The sequence below is a fragment of the Watersipora subatra genome, chromosome 4 (assembly GCF_963576615.1).
Source record: "Watersipora subatra chromosome 4, tzWatSuba1.1, whole genome shotgun sequence".
Classification (NCBI taxonomy): Eukaryota; Metazoa; Bryozoa; class Gymnolaemata; order Cheilostomatida; family Watersiporidae; genus Watersipora; species Watersipora subatra.
Window position 1 is genome coordinate 66,713,819 of NC_088711.1, and position 14,142 is coordinate 66,727,960.

The 14,142-nt window shown below is 35.0% G+C and overlaps 2 long non-coding RNA genes across 2 annotated transcripts in view; both read left to right on the forward strand.

The window, feature by feature from the left end:
- Window positions 1-2,320: 2,320 nt before the first annotated feature.
- LOC137393496 (uncharacterized) lies at window positions 2,321-3,777 on the forward strand. The gene is made up of 3 exons (XR_010978298.1): window positions 2,321-2,388; window positions 2,625-2,799; window positions 3,648-3,777. It is a non-coding gene; the product is annotated as an uncharacterized lncRNA (long non-coding RNA).
- An 8,728-nt stretch (window positions 3,778-12,505) lies between these two features.
- LOC137393498 (uncharacterized) overlaps window positions 12,506-14,142 on the forward strand; it is a 54,999-nt gene continuing 53,362 nt past the window's right edge. Inside the window, exon 1 of the long non-coding RNA XR_010978300.1 lies at window positions 12,506-12,577. This is a non-coding gene — a long non-coding RNA (uncharacterized lncRNA). The remainder of the gene's footprint in view (window positions 12,578-14,142) is intronic.

Genomic DNA, 14,142 nt, shown 5'->3' on the forward strand with positions numbered 1-14,142 from the left:
TGATGCTAGGATTGGTACGGCGCCTTCTCTAGAGGTACCCCAGAATCGAGTGATTATAGTACCACGCTCCAGATGGGAAAATGCAACTTCAGCACTTACACGAAGTTTTTTAGTTCGGTTAAACGCATCATTAATCCTACCTATAATGACGGGTTTGGCGTGATTCCATACAAAGTCTATGTTGGCTGATTGATAACTGGATACATCTATAGTAGATTTGTTGGTGACCTCATCTATAAAAGTGGTTCTTATCTCCACCCGTGGCGCTCTGTCAACACCTTTCAATGCGCCCACCAAGTCCGCTTTTTTCACACGCGGCCCAACTGTTATATCTCTGGCTCGAGCTAAAGATTTTAGATCTTTCATACTCAAGTCATCCACTGTAAGACGTTTCTTGCTATCGACAATATCCTTTAACTCGGCTTTTCTCAGCTTCGCTGTATTCCCAAACCCCATACGCTTCGCCTCCTCCCTCATCTGACTGGAGGTAGAGTCTCCGTACAGGTTTCTCACATTGCGGAGGGCATCATCCAGGTGTGGCTTTTTGTAAGTACAAACTACCACTATTGGTATACCCTTGCTAGTTTTACCAATCACCTTGGATTGATCGCCAGCGTGATACGCGAGCTCAGCCTTGCTCATCTGGCTATATCCTTTTACACCGCTTCGCTTGGCATCTTGTCGAAGCCAACTCTTATTCCCTTTTCCGTATAGATTTTTCACATTCTCCATTTATTATAAACTTCATGCTTTAAGCCTATATCAAATGACCTAATGTTCAGTCAAGCGTATAATAAATAGACAACCAGAGGTTTAAAGAATTTTGTATAATAAAGGTACAAATGGCAAGCGTGACCAGCACTTAGGTCCTGCAGTCGCGTGCTCTTTGGCAGCCGTACTTTCTCTCCGTATAAATTTCTCACATCCATTTTTTTAAAATCCCAAGGTCTTTGAAAACTTTAAATTCTAGGATTTTTCCATCTTTAAACTAAAAATGCCAGGGCGAAAATTCTGGTCCAGAACCCCCATATTACATACTACTCCCCTGCAATAGGAGAAATGCAATATTGGCCAATATTATAAGTAAAAGGCACTGACATTATTAGAATAACCAATATTATTAATATAGTAGTAATATAAAATCAATGAACAATATTGTTTACATATTAAAACGTCATAGCTAACAATATCAAGAAGTTGTGATATTTATATAGATTTTTAGAACATCTGTACTACATAGTCATTGTTCTGTAGTCATCCAAACTTATAATTAAATACAGTAATACTTCAACTTACGAGTGCTCCAGCGTACGAGAAACTTGAGATACGAGCCAGCTTTTAACCACGTTTTAGCACTAACATACAAGCCATGTTTGAGATACGAGCACAGGAGTCAATTGCCAAGTATGCCGGAGGTGTTTTATGAGAACAGTATCACTCTGTATTTTTCAACTGCTCAGGTTATACTTTTGTACCGTGTTTTTGTGCGAGATTTTCAGTGCAAAATTATGTGAATTAACAGTACTCTGCGTTGACTCATACGCCATATATCTACCAACTTAGGTGTTTTATGGATTCAATCACATACATACATATCGGTCTTGATAGATTTACAATAATTGATGAGGACAGAAATGCGTACCTATAAAATTTCCTTATGACTATCCACAGGAAGTATTAAGGGCGCAGAGAAGGATGGTACAAACAAATAACATTGTTGTAATATTATGCATTATTTATCCTGTCTGCTTAAACACTTATAACAATAAAACCACCACAATATGTATAAAGGACACTGAGCTTATAAGAAGCCTGGTTGTGGTACAAAACTCAAGGACTGTAAATATGAATATGTCAGGAAGTTGGGCAACTCCTTATATGCATAAGAGAGTATTTACGAAGAGACATTACTCTTGTGCTTTCAGAACTCATTTTCTTAGAGACGGGCTACATCCTGGTCCTTTGGTAACGGAAGACTGGAAAAAGAAATTTGACGTGTCAATAGAATTAACAGTAGAAAAGTGACAAGAAAATAAAATGAAAAAGTTAAAAAATAGCAAAATATATATATTTCTTACGATGTGAATGGCTTTTATATAGATAGATAGCTATAGTAACTAACGACTAACATTAGCACTAATACAGTTTGATTCAGTTCAAAGAGGAAGTTGCAGTGAGGGTGTTAGATTGCCATCATAAAGCTGAAGTCAAGCTAACTTTGCGCTATCTATTCTAATATAGCTAAATATTCTAATACAAGTAATGCTTTTGTTTAGCTATTTATTACATAGCCATAGCTCAAGCTTATATAAACTAGGTTTGTAAGGCAACAGTGCAATACATACTATGAGAGTGAATAAACCACATCTTGTGCTATTATTCATACAGGTAACATTTATTACTGTTATACTTTCCTTGTTGTCTCTACATGTTAATTCAATACATACTATGAGAGTGAATAAACCACATCTTGGGATATTATTCATACAGGAACATAACAAAGCGTTTGTCGCATCCTAGTTGACTGATCAACTATCAACCCAGTTGACAAAATCTATAGATAGATTATTACATTTATGAGACAGTTTGGATATTTGATATTTTTATCTGGCTATTTGCTACAGTGAAGGTGTGCTGGCACCTTGAAGACACCACACAGAAGGGGTTTGAGGGAAGGGTGTAAGGCATTGTCATTGACTAATACAATCAGATGTCAGGAGCTGGATATACACAATTAGACATTCGCCATCTTTATGGCTTCTTGTACACTTGATCTGATTGGCTCGTCAATCTACTAAGGTATTCAAACATTTACTGTAATTTTACAACTTGGGCTTAAAATGAACAAATAAAATCATTCAAATAGTTTGCAGTCTAGTAAATGCATATCTTGTCAAAATGAGCGATAGAAAGGTGTCCTCAGAAACGTATAAGTATTATCGTAGTAGTAAGTCAGATGGCCTTATCTCCTCGTAGTGGGAAAGGTTATACAAGTTCCCCCATCTGGCCTCCCTGGCCGGCTTATGATTTAATCACTTTCAAGGGCTCCTTTTATACAAGCCGTTTGCGAATAACAACTTTTAATTGGCTTCTTGGCAACATTTTTTCAAACGTTGTGCAATTGCTGACTACATATATCGCAACCGATCGGCTGCAACAGAGCGTCTGAGCTCATCTTTCTGAGAAACCCAATATGTTTGGAAATTTTGACCAATTTTCTGAGCATGGAGTTTATAAAAGTGTCTCTATCTCTTTTGTTTTTACCTTTAAAATTCTAGAAAAAATCTGGAATATGTATTATGCTCAATTTTTTCTGACTTTCTGAATATCACAATTTAAAAAAAAATTATTTTAGCTTTGCAAAAATATTGGAGCTTATTTTTCAAAGGCTCTGCTTACTGCTAGAAGCCAGCTCCTTGGGAAATTCTATGATTAAATGGAATCCCATAAAGGCATGATTGCCTTCCATGAGTTTGATAGTTTCTGAGGACTGCTTTGACATTGTCAGTGTACAATAAAATAAAAACCAACACAAAACAAAAAATTTACATTTAACACAAAGTGAAAAGCATAAAATGCAAAATTTAAAAGTAAACTCATGCTATGCAATTGTTGTTTATGTGACATACTCAATCTTTTTGTTGTAGCTCGGGGATGTACGTATGGATGCTCCCTTCTCCTCTGCACAAGCTCTTTATAGAACTGAATAGCTGTTTCCTTCTCACGTCTCTCCTTCCGATATTCATGCAATATTCTGATGACTTATGTTGAATCTGAATAAATATATAAATGTATATATTATGGGGGAGATACAGTGATTTGCGGTTTTACTGTCTAATTTGCATCTGACATCTTTTAGGTGGTCTGTGGGTCGGGTCTAAGATGAATTTGCCAATTAACTCCTTTTGCGTGTATTGTTGTCATCATCAGTTATAGAAGTTTCTGGCTTCCTTGGCAACATAGGTCATTTTGTTTTCTCCAAGAACTGATATCTGTCAGATCTATCCATAAAAATACTGTGTTGAAAGCCGCAAAAGCTATGTAGCTAGCGATATACTTATTATCTTAACATTTACTATAATCAAACCTTGTAAGAAGTAGAATGTTTTCGTTACATACTATTTGATTTACTGGTAAGTGGTAAACTATTTAGGTTAACTGGTAAGTGGTAAACTATTTAGGTTAACTAGTAAGCGGTAAACTATTTAGGTTAACTGGTAAGTGATAAACTATTTAGGTTAACTGGTAAGTGGTAAACTAATTAGGTTAACTGGTAAGTGATGAACTATTTAGGTTAACTGGTAAGTGGTAAACTATTTAGGTTAACTGGTAAGTGGTAAACTATTTAGGTTAACTGGTAAGTGGTAAACTATTTAGGTTAACTGGTAAGTGGTAAACTATTTAGGTTAACTGGTAAGTGGTAAACTATTTAGGTTACCTGGTAAGTGGTAAACTATTTAGGTTAACTGGTAAGTGGTAAACTATTTAGGTTAACCGGTAAGTGGTAAACTATTTAGGTTAACTGATAAGTGGTAAACTATTTAGGTTAACCGGCAAGTGATAAACTATTTAGGTTAACTGGTAAGTGGTAAACTATTTAGGTTAACTGGTAAGTGGTAAACTATTTAGGTTAACTGGTAAGTGGTAAACTATTTAGGTTAACTGGTAAGTGGTAAACTATTTAGGTTAACTGGTAAATGGTAAACTATTTAGGTTAACTGGTAGGTGGTAAACTATTTAGGTTAACTGGTAAATGGTAAACTATTTAGGTTAACTGGTAAGTGGTAAACTATTTAGGTTAACTGGTAAGTGGTAAACTATTTAGGTTAACTGGTAAGTGGTAAACTATTTAGGTTAACTGGTAAGTGGTAAACTATTTAGGTTAACTGCCAACTTTCCAAGACAAATATCGTTTGAAATTTTTTTAAATGTGGATTTTTAACTCTTTTCCATTGCAGGGTCATTTAGATGCTTTTTCCAAGTACACAGAGATGCAAGTACTTCTGTCATAATCACTAATGATTATGTGTTTTAACATATCTTATAAAATACAACCAAACTCTTGATGTGAGCCATATGTAAATTTTTTAACATTGTTTATGGTACATAAGTGCGACAAGACACTAAAATACTACCAGCTTAGCTTCTTTTTCTACTCTCAGAAATGATACAAAATTGAGGTTCGCAGTGCCGCAGTCCGCAGTGTAGTTCATTCAAATTTTTATGAGGCGACGCAGTATACATTGAAGAAAAGTGGTAGGAAATGTGAAAAAGTTGTTAACACAAACCAGTAATACCACAATTACTGTACAGATTAGGCAATTAACATGCGGTTAATTGTTTGTATAAAGTGAAATCCTCATAACTATTCCTATTTACTAGGTCAGACTTTTACAAGAAAAGCTGGCTGTAAGGCCTTTCATTTTAGCTTTTCATTGTTATCCAATTCATTTATTGCAGAGATGAAGCTGCCTGTTCTTGATGAGGTTATAGTTATACTTTTAAAAAATTACTTTTATAATTTTACAAAAAAACTTGCACTTGTACTGTACCTAATCAAAATGCCTCAGATTTTATAGTTTGATAGCGTGATACATAAACCTGGTGTGTTCTACTAGAAATACTTGGCCAGCATGAAATAAGCTAATCCCTCATGTCTAACTGCATACATGTAGTTATAGTTGGCTTGATACAAATCTAAAATATAAAGGGAGTTGTCTGCTTTGTTTAACTTTGAGTCGTCCTCTCTGCGAGATTAGGCAAAAATAAGCTCCGCCTTGCGGTCGTAACGATCCAAACAATCGCACATTCGATGTGTGAATTTACGCACGCGTGCATTTCAACGCAGAATAGTTTAGTACACATTTTCTTGGTAAGTTAAAGTAAGTGAACTATTTCGCGAAAAATGGAACACTAACTTTTTGTTTCTTTTTTGAATAAGTCAGATAGCTTAATTATGTTTTACTAGCATTAAGTAGGTGGAATTGTTTTTGCATTACCAGACCTGCCAACCCAAGAGTGGGGCAATGCGTGAGATTTGGTTTTGGGGCAGTTGATGTATCAATGATAGTATATATACAGTTGTGGAAATTGGGGCAAAAATGTCACGCATTTCTCACGCATTTTCATTTTTTCTTTAGGGTGATTGCGTGAGTCTCACGCCCAATGCGTGAGAGTTGGCAGGTATGTGCATTACTCATAAATATTGACATCTTATTTACAGTTTTTGCTGTTAGTGACACTTTGTATAGGCCTATATATGACACGATAATACAAAAGATTTTGCCGGAACCTCAAAAATTTTCTTGTTTGTTTTTGTGAAATGAATTTGTTTGCTGGCAGTATAACTCGTTTTATTATTTTGATTTGTGTCGAAATGAAGCTTATATTTACATCTTTTGATCGGCCTTAAATAATAATGAAACTGTTGCCTATTTTATGTGCAGATTACGCGTGGTAGCATTCATCCATTACATATTTGTGTATGTATCAGACATCTGAAAATGTGGTCTATTGTTGTGTTGTATTGCAGCGGTAGTAGTCTCTGCGCGGGCAAAATCTCGTAGCATTTAATATTGTTTGTTTCTGAATGCCACAATAAATCTTATCTTAATTAGCAGTGGCTCATCATTGACTTTGTTTTTACACAAAAGTTTTAAAACGGTAGGTACAGTGAAAATAGGCACAAATTCGTTGGTTGCAAGTTAATATCGATGACATAATTTGGGCTATTTTTATCGAAGTTCGACAAAATCTCCAGACATAAAAATTGTGAGGATGTACTAATGTCATGAACGTAGTAGCAAGTTTTATAGAGAGCTCAGGTGATAGTTAATTAGATAGTTATAATGATGGATATATGCATTTGCGATTGAGCACCACTAGTGTGCCTATGACTTCATGGGCATGACAAACATGAGTGCACTACCTCAAATGAAAACAATTTTTTCTATCAATGTGTGTAAACAAATTTTGTTGACTGCTATTACGTTTCCTTTAGATGAGTTTACAAGTAGCAGCGCTAGAGTTCCTTCAAGAGTATAGCAACATGTGTAAACTGATCCCAATCAAAACAATATTTTTAAAAAACTCAAAAGTTAAATGTTTTTTTATTATAAATAATAATCAAATATGCATAATTGATTATTAGTTAATATTTTGGGACTGACTATAAATATCAATAATTTGTTTAATGTTAAAAAAGTTCACACTAAATAAAAAGTGAAGGATTATATAAGTAAACAACTAAAACCACCTATTTTTCTGTTGTTTCGAGTTTGTGGTCGGTCTGAGAGTATTTATGGACTTCACTTGCTGATGACCAGTGGTAAAGATGTGGTTGCGTCAAATTTGAGTTGATCTTAAAAGAAAGCATTTTTTTTCTCTATCAGTTGATATGTTATGTTGTTTGTTGTGTTAGGCAATCTCATCGCCAATATATTTGAAGATTAAAATCGAAAAATTCTGATCGCCGTAAAAACGCTCAGGCCAAAAGAACATGCCCAGACTTGCCCAAAATGATGTCACGCGGTATTTATCTGTCAATATATCTCGTATTCACATCGGCTATTTGCGATAAAAGTCTATGCCTATGCGGCTCTATTGGCATATATCTTACTTTGTATTTGTTCACGTTGGCTAAAATAAAATTTTAAATCCAGCTACAGATGCATTATTATAAATGTTTTTAAGGCCTCAAATAACAAAAATTGAAAATTTGTCTTACTCACTTTCTCCAAATGCTGTGTAAACATTTAAGTACCGACTACAAATTCTAACGGTTTACGGTAATTTTGTCAAGCAAACTATGTAGTATAAGTTCTTTGTATCTGCACAGTTCCGCCGCTACCCACACTAACGATATACAGCCTCCCAAAAGCCCCGCTCACATGTCTGTCGCCTATCTTTGGAGCGGGGCTGTATATCATTGCCCACACCGAAAACGAGTTTCTTACTACCGCAAGTAAAAGCAGTTGAGTAAAAGAGTATAAGCAGCTGCGTCTTTGAAAAGAATAGACATTTACGTAGGGATAGAGAAGTCTGGATGAGAAGTCTGCTGCAAACTGGATTTGAACTCACATTCTCCAGTTCTGCGGACATCCATATACCGTATCCAATTCACTACAATATTCTGCAAATCATGTTTTGCATTATCTTCAACAATATAATTTTAGTATATAGTATGTAATAAAAAGTAATTTTACTCAAACTTTGTATATTTGCAATTTTTCTGGTGCAAGTCTAACTTTGTTTCAACAAATAACAATTTTTTCCAATTCGGAAGTTTTATGAAACCCCTTTTTTGATACACAACTCTATATGAATGGATATGAGTGGTGTATATGAATGTAATATCATTTGAAAGAGGAGACTTGACTGGTTTTTTGTGAAATTTGAATGAGTGAATTATCTTAAGTCTGTCTCTTGTAGTAGTAACTTGAATTATGGCAACTTTCTGAAAAATGGGCAGTATTTGGGGCTAATCGCCAGTCAGTTGCGATTGTGTTAATCGATTAACGCGATGAATACAAATATACGATTAACTGAGTTGAGCCAATTAATCTTCAAATAAAATGCAACCGAGGTGATGATCATGATGCGATTCCTTCGTAATTGTTTAATATATTGTTAAGGAATTTGCCGGCCCCTACTCAGGCACGATCTAGATTGCAATAATATTGCAAGAATTGTAAGAGAAGTGAGTATGGTTATTTATTCATTTTATTCCGAAGGAGTTCCTCTTAGTCGTGGAGCTGCGACTACTCTGCTCTCTTAGCGAGAGCACTCCCCTATATATACATATATTTTTCCCAAACCGTATAATGGAACCGAGTAAGAAACTGTATAAGAATAAATGATTAAAGGTTGACTTGCAACAAAATTCACATTACCGTTATTTAATATGAAAAGAATCACCATGTCTTACTCTGTTGTGTTGTAGGTGTGAAATATGTGGAAAGGTGATTACAAACTCTTTAAAGTTTAAAAACGAACATAAAATAGCAGCCACTTGAGACCGCCGTAGTTTGGATTCCCTTTCCAAAACAGCTCAAATGTGATGTACATGTAGTAGTGAGAGATGGTTTCTGTTTACACTTTCTTGCAGCCTGATTCGTTGAAATATTTTCCTAAATGTACTTCACGCATTCAATAAAACTATGTCTATTGTTCTTACGCGTCTTTTTTATCGTCATCGTAATGCTGTCACTTTTAACACTGATATCGTCTAACTTACCATAAAAATTCGTTTAGTTTTTTAGCCTGAGCTTGAAGGCGTACATATCATTGTCTGAGAATCATGACGAGTCTGTTGGTCACTTTTGATAATCGAGAAGTGTTGCAGAAATTATTTAGAAGTATTGGGTCACATCATTAGATTACGACTTGCTGATTAGACCAGGCCGAAACAAAACTGTAAAGTAGCGAGCATCTATATTTGATACGGGGTCTTCGGTAAAACCTGAAGTGTTTGTCATAAACTAGTACAACGATAAGTTTTATATTGAGCTTTGTATTGGCCTTTCAATTCACATGAGAAAATACATGACAAGACGATAACCAAATTTCGTGGTTACGTCATTGAAATAAAGAGATTCCAATCTAATACGGCTTTTCCATTTTGAGCTTTTAATAGCTTGTAATCACGTTTCCACTTATTTGGCACTTACAACACAACAGAGTAAGACATGGTGATTCTTTTGATACCAAATAATTGTAATGTGAATTTTGTTGCAAGTCAACCTTTAATAGACTCGTTAACACTTTGGCTTAATTACGGCCAAAATAACAAAGTATTAGCAATAAGACACAATTCATAATAAAGACAACCACAATATGCAAAAATATATAACAGATGTTAAATGCAAGTAAAACCCATAATAAAAACAGACACATTATGCAATATATGTATATATATATATATAAAAGTAGTTATATGTGACTATGTAAATTATAACAAATAAATTCGTGGTCTGGCGTTCGCTACAATATAACATTAACATACCCTAGGACACTTATATTTCGCTAGTATTTAGTTTCGTGAGTAGCATACAGAGTAAAATTTCGCTGGAACCTAATTTCGCAGCTCTGATGAGTGCGAAAATATAGTGATGTGAAAATAAATGCAGTGAAACAAACATTAGATTTCTCAGGTCCAGTTCATTGGTACGAAATATTTTTTTCAATTTGAGACTACCGTACTGTTTGGACTATAAACCGCACCTCTATATAAGCTGCATGTGCTTTATTTTCCAAAAACGATAATAAAACAATTCATAAGCCGCACCTTACTATAGGCCGCAGAACTAAGGACTGTGCTTTTTAACGTGGCAGCAACTTTGCCATTTAAAACGGAACAGTGCAGAACCGCACAGTTTCGTATTATCCGGCGCTTTTTAACTTAGTGCCTAACGGTACAGTACCGTGAGGCATTGTTTCGTATTTTCTTTCACAGCTAGAAGTGCACTAATTGGAGATTCTCGTTAATGCGCCATAGCGGTGAAAGAAAAAGCCACAGAATAAGCCACAGTGATTAGCCGCACCCTTGTAGGCCTACCTATAAGCCGCATGGCTCAAATCATCAGAAAAAAGTAGCGGCTAATCGTTCGAAAAGTACGGTAGTTTGTATTTGTGAACCGCAGGTAGAAATGTGTAGGCGAGATCAATAATGCAATTTGATCGCTTGCTGCAGTTTGGCTCCTGGATTATCAATGACGTCGAGATCCCTGTCGCAGTGACTGATGTTGTACCAATATTAGAATTCAAGTATTTATAGCACGCAGTGCCGCGGTGGCCATGCATGGCCCCGGGTTGTTATTGCTTTTGGTTGGTAATAAAATTCATCACCACAATAATTATTATTCAATTTTGTGACTTTCCCTAGCAGACTGCCATCCTCACCAGTTACAAATTTTATGACTAAACTAATATCATCATCTTCTTCATTTGTCTAGGCTTTTCCAAAAAAAGTTTATTATCTCAATTGGTTTTGCCAAGCTGCTCAGTCGGTGTATTAGCTATAATGATTTTAGCAAAACTTGCCCAATGAGCCAACCACACACGAAAATTGCCTGCATTTCTAATATGACGATTTTATTGTGAATATCAATGAAGAAAGCCATTCATTTTCACATATTTGCTCGTTCGTTATGATAGTTTAGTTTCGCTCATGAAATTTTTGCGAGAGGCTGTTGCCGCGAAAACGCGAAAGTTAGATGCCGCGAATACATAAGTGTCCTAGGGTAGCAGGTTACTACCGTTTAATTTGCTAACAAATAAAAATTACCGGCAACACTTTTTTACCAATTAGACACAACCACAATTATTTTGCAATCCACTGTGAAAACATGAAGTGACTCACTAACATGAAACTTGCTTATATAATACAAAGACACAAACGCCATGTCAAGGTTGTTAGTTGTTTGAACATGTTTCTAGGTAATAGCAACAAAAGTGATTTCAATATTATTCAATTTTTTACAGCCTAGGTTTTGTTTATATTTAAAGGATTTTAGGTAAATCATAACTGTATCTTCACTTTAAAAAAAGAATGGATCGTTTTTCAGCTTTAGATTGATAGTAATATAAGATTGACATTTTATTGGAACATGAAAGCAGAAAAATGTCCTCCGTACTAGGTAGCGCATTTTCATATGTTATTGGAAGCATAACAAGAAAGTGAAGTCCAATATATACCAGAAAGAGTTTGCCTACCACCACAGTACATCATCATTGAACCATAACTGTCACTTACAACTTTTATCGTATTTTCTAGGTAAATCAGACATGATGATTCTGATTTTGTACTCAAAATAAAGATTGGTCCACTAATCTTCAAAGTCATGAAGGTTTTTAAAGCATTTAAATATACGTCTAATAGGATCTTTTTACTAGCCTTAACTCAGCTTGCTATGAAGGGACCTTTTATATCGCTCATAAAAGCCAGTTTTGGCTGCAAGCTGTCGCAAACTTATCAATGGGTGCAATGACCTTTTATGCAACATTGTTACCTGTAGTTCTAAAATGAAAAATATCCCTTCAAATTTGGAATGAAATGAAAAATTTTAAGCTCTAACAATTGCAAAGCATCGCACAGGCTATAATGTCATCCAGTTTCTCCCAAAGAGTGCAAAATGTAGACAAAATTTGCCCTGCCCGTAAAAGGGTTAAATGTACCTTCCCAAATGCTGATGAACTATTTGAAGAATACAAAGCCAACCTCTATTTGAATACCACCTCTATTTGACAGCTTTTAGTGGGAGGGGGTTAAAAATAGAGCGCCATGGCGTTAAAATATAGGTTTTACGGTATCTTTTTGTAATAATAAGTTTCTATTTCAATGTTTGTCATCTGCCCAACTACTACATGAGTTGTTTTTTAATTTTCAAGCAGACTTCATTCATAAAAAGCTAGTTCTCCGGAATTGCTTGCATGGAAACACGGATGTTATCTAATTTATTCTTACGCTCTTTTTTCATTTAGATAAACTGATCTCTTCTTATAATGCCTGCCATGAACACTTTGTTAGTAAAACCGAAGAAAGAAGCAGATGATTTAAATGACAGTCTCTATCCAACCGGTTAGTCAGAGAGTTTCACTAAACTATGTATATTATAAAGATTATTGTCCTTGAGAATTTTTGCAATATATATTCATCTTTTTCATACCCATTTCTTTTTTAGTCATTTCGTCTATAGCCATGTTATCTGTACTAATTTTCTATTCATCAATGTTCTCTGTAGCCATACTTGTTCGTTTTCTCTATTTCTATTCCCTTTATATCCATGTTTTCTATAAGCCTGACTGCTATTGTTATTGTTGTGTCTAGTATAGCTATATTTTTGGTAGACATAACATAACACTTTTAATTGGACGCCAACCTCTATTGGAATGCAACCTTTATTTGAACTGCACCTCATTTTGACCGCCAATATAAAAGAACAGTTGAAAAATCAAGCACCACCCTTACATTCACTGCCACCCCTATTTGACCACCATTTCGACATTATTTGATCTATATGAATCCATAATACCAAGTGATAAGTAGAAAATTGTCCTCAAAATCGTACTAATAATGACTCGGTTACATCGATAGCAATTATTGCTTTTGTTGCTTCTGTTCATATCGAAGTCCAGTTTTTAACTCCAAATGTATTCATTGTTTTTTTTGTTAAAACTTTAAAGGCAACATCATAGAAATAATTAATATCTGTATCAGGCTAAAGGCGTGGTCACACGAGGATCGGTTCGGAGGCTGGTTCGGTTCGTGGCACATGTCACACGGCATCCGAAGTCACTCCGCTTTCTAGATACCATATGTATAGAGACAGGACACGGTTTCATTAGTAGTTTTTATGTATTTGAGTTAAATATTTCTATTGTAAATAAAAAACTTTGAAGAACAATTATAAATTATATTTACACAGCAGATTTATCAGAAGATCGTTCAGCTGCTCAAAATAAATCACTCGATACAAAGATTTTGCCAACCCTGCCCATCAACATAATTATTTTTTTATTTATTAACATATGAATGTTTTTCTATGCTAAGTATATAACAAACAAAAACAGTCTTTTTAATAGTACTGTGGTTTTACATAAAATATCAGTCAACGATACTTCATCAGGATGAATATGACACATTACTTATATTCTACACGAAAGAAAATCACAACCATTCTCTTACATTTATACATTTCTTTACATTCACCTAAGTGCAACATTTTACATTTATGCAACACAATCACAAGTCCGGGTGAATCTTGTCATAAATTGCTTCATGTTGTTTATTTAACGAAATAAAAGTATCGTCCCATTTCTTTTTTAACATTACTCACACGCATGTAAGGAAAAATGTGACACGTGCTCGCTAGAATTCTAGAATTTTAACCAGCCAATAAGAGCAAGGGGTCGACCACGAAATTTTGAGCAGTACCGAAATGGTTCGTTTCGACTAGAAATGTCTTTCGCCGAACTTTTTATAGCTGAGAGCGAAGTCGTTTTGCGTCATTTAGTTCGGCTCGGTGCTCGTGTGACCATGCTTTAATAGTGGCTGCTTGTTTAATGTGGTTCTGATACTTCAATGTATGTGAAAAACGGTTTACATTTATGATGGTATATGGACGACTAGTTTTAGGCTAAAAC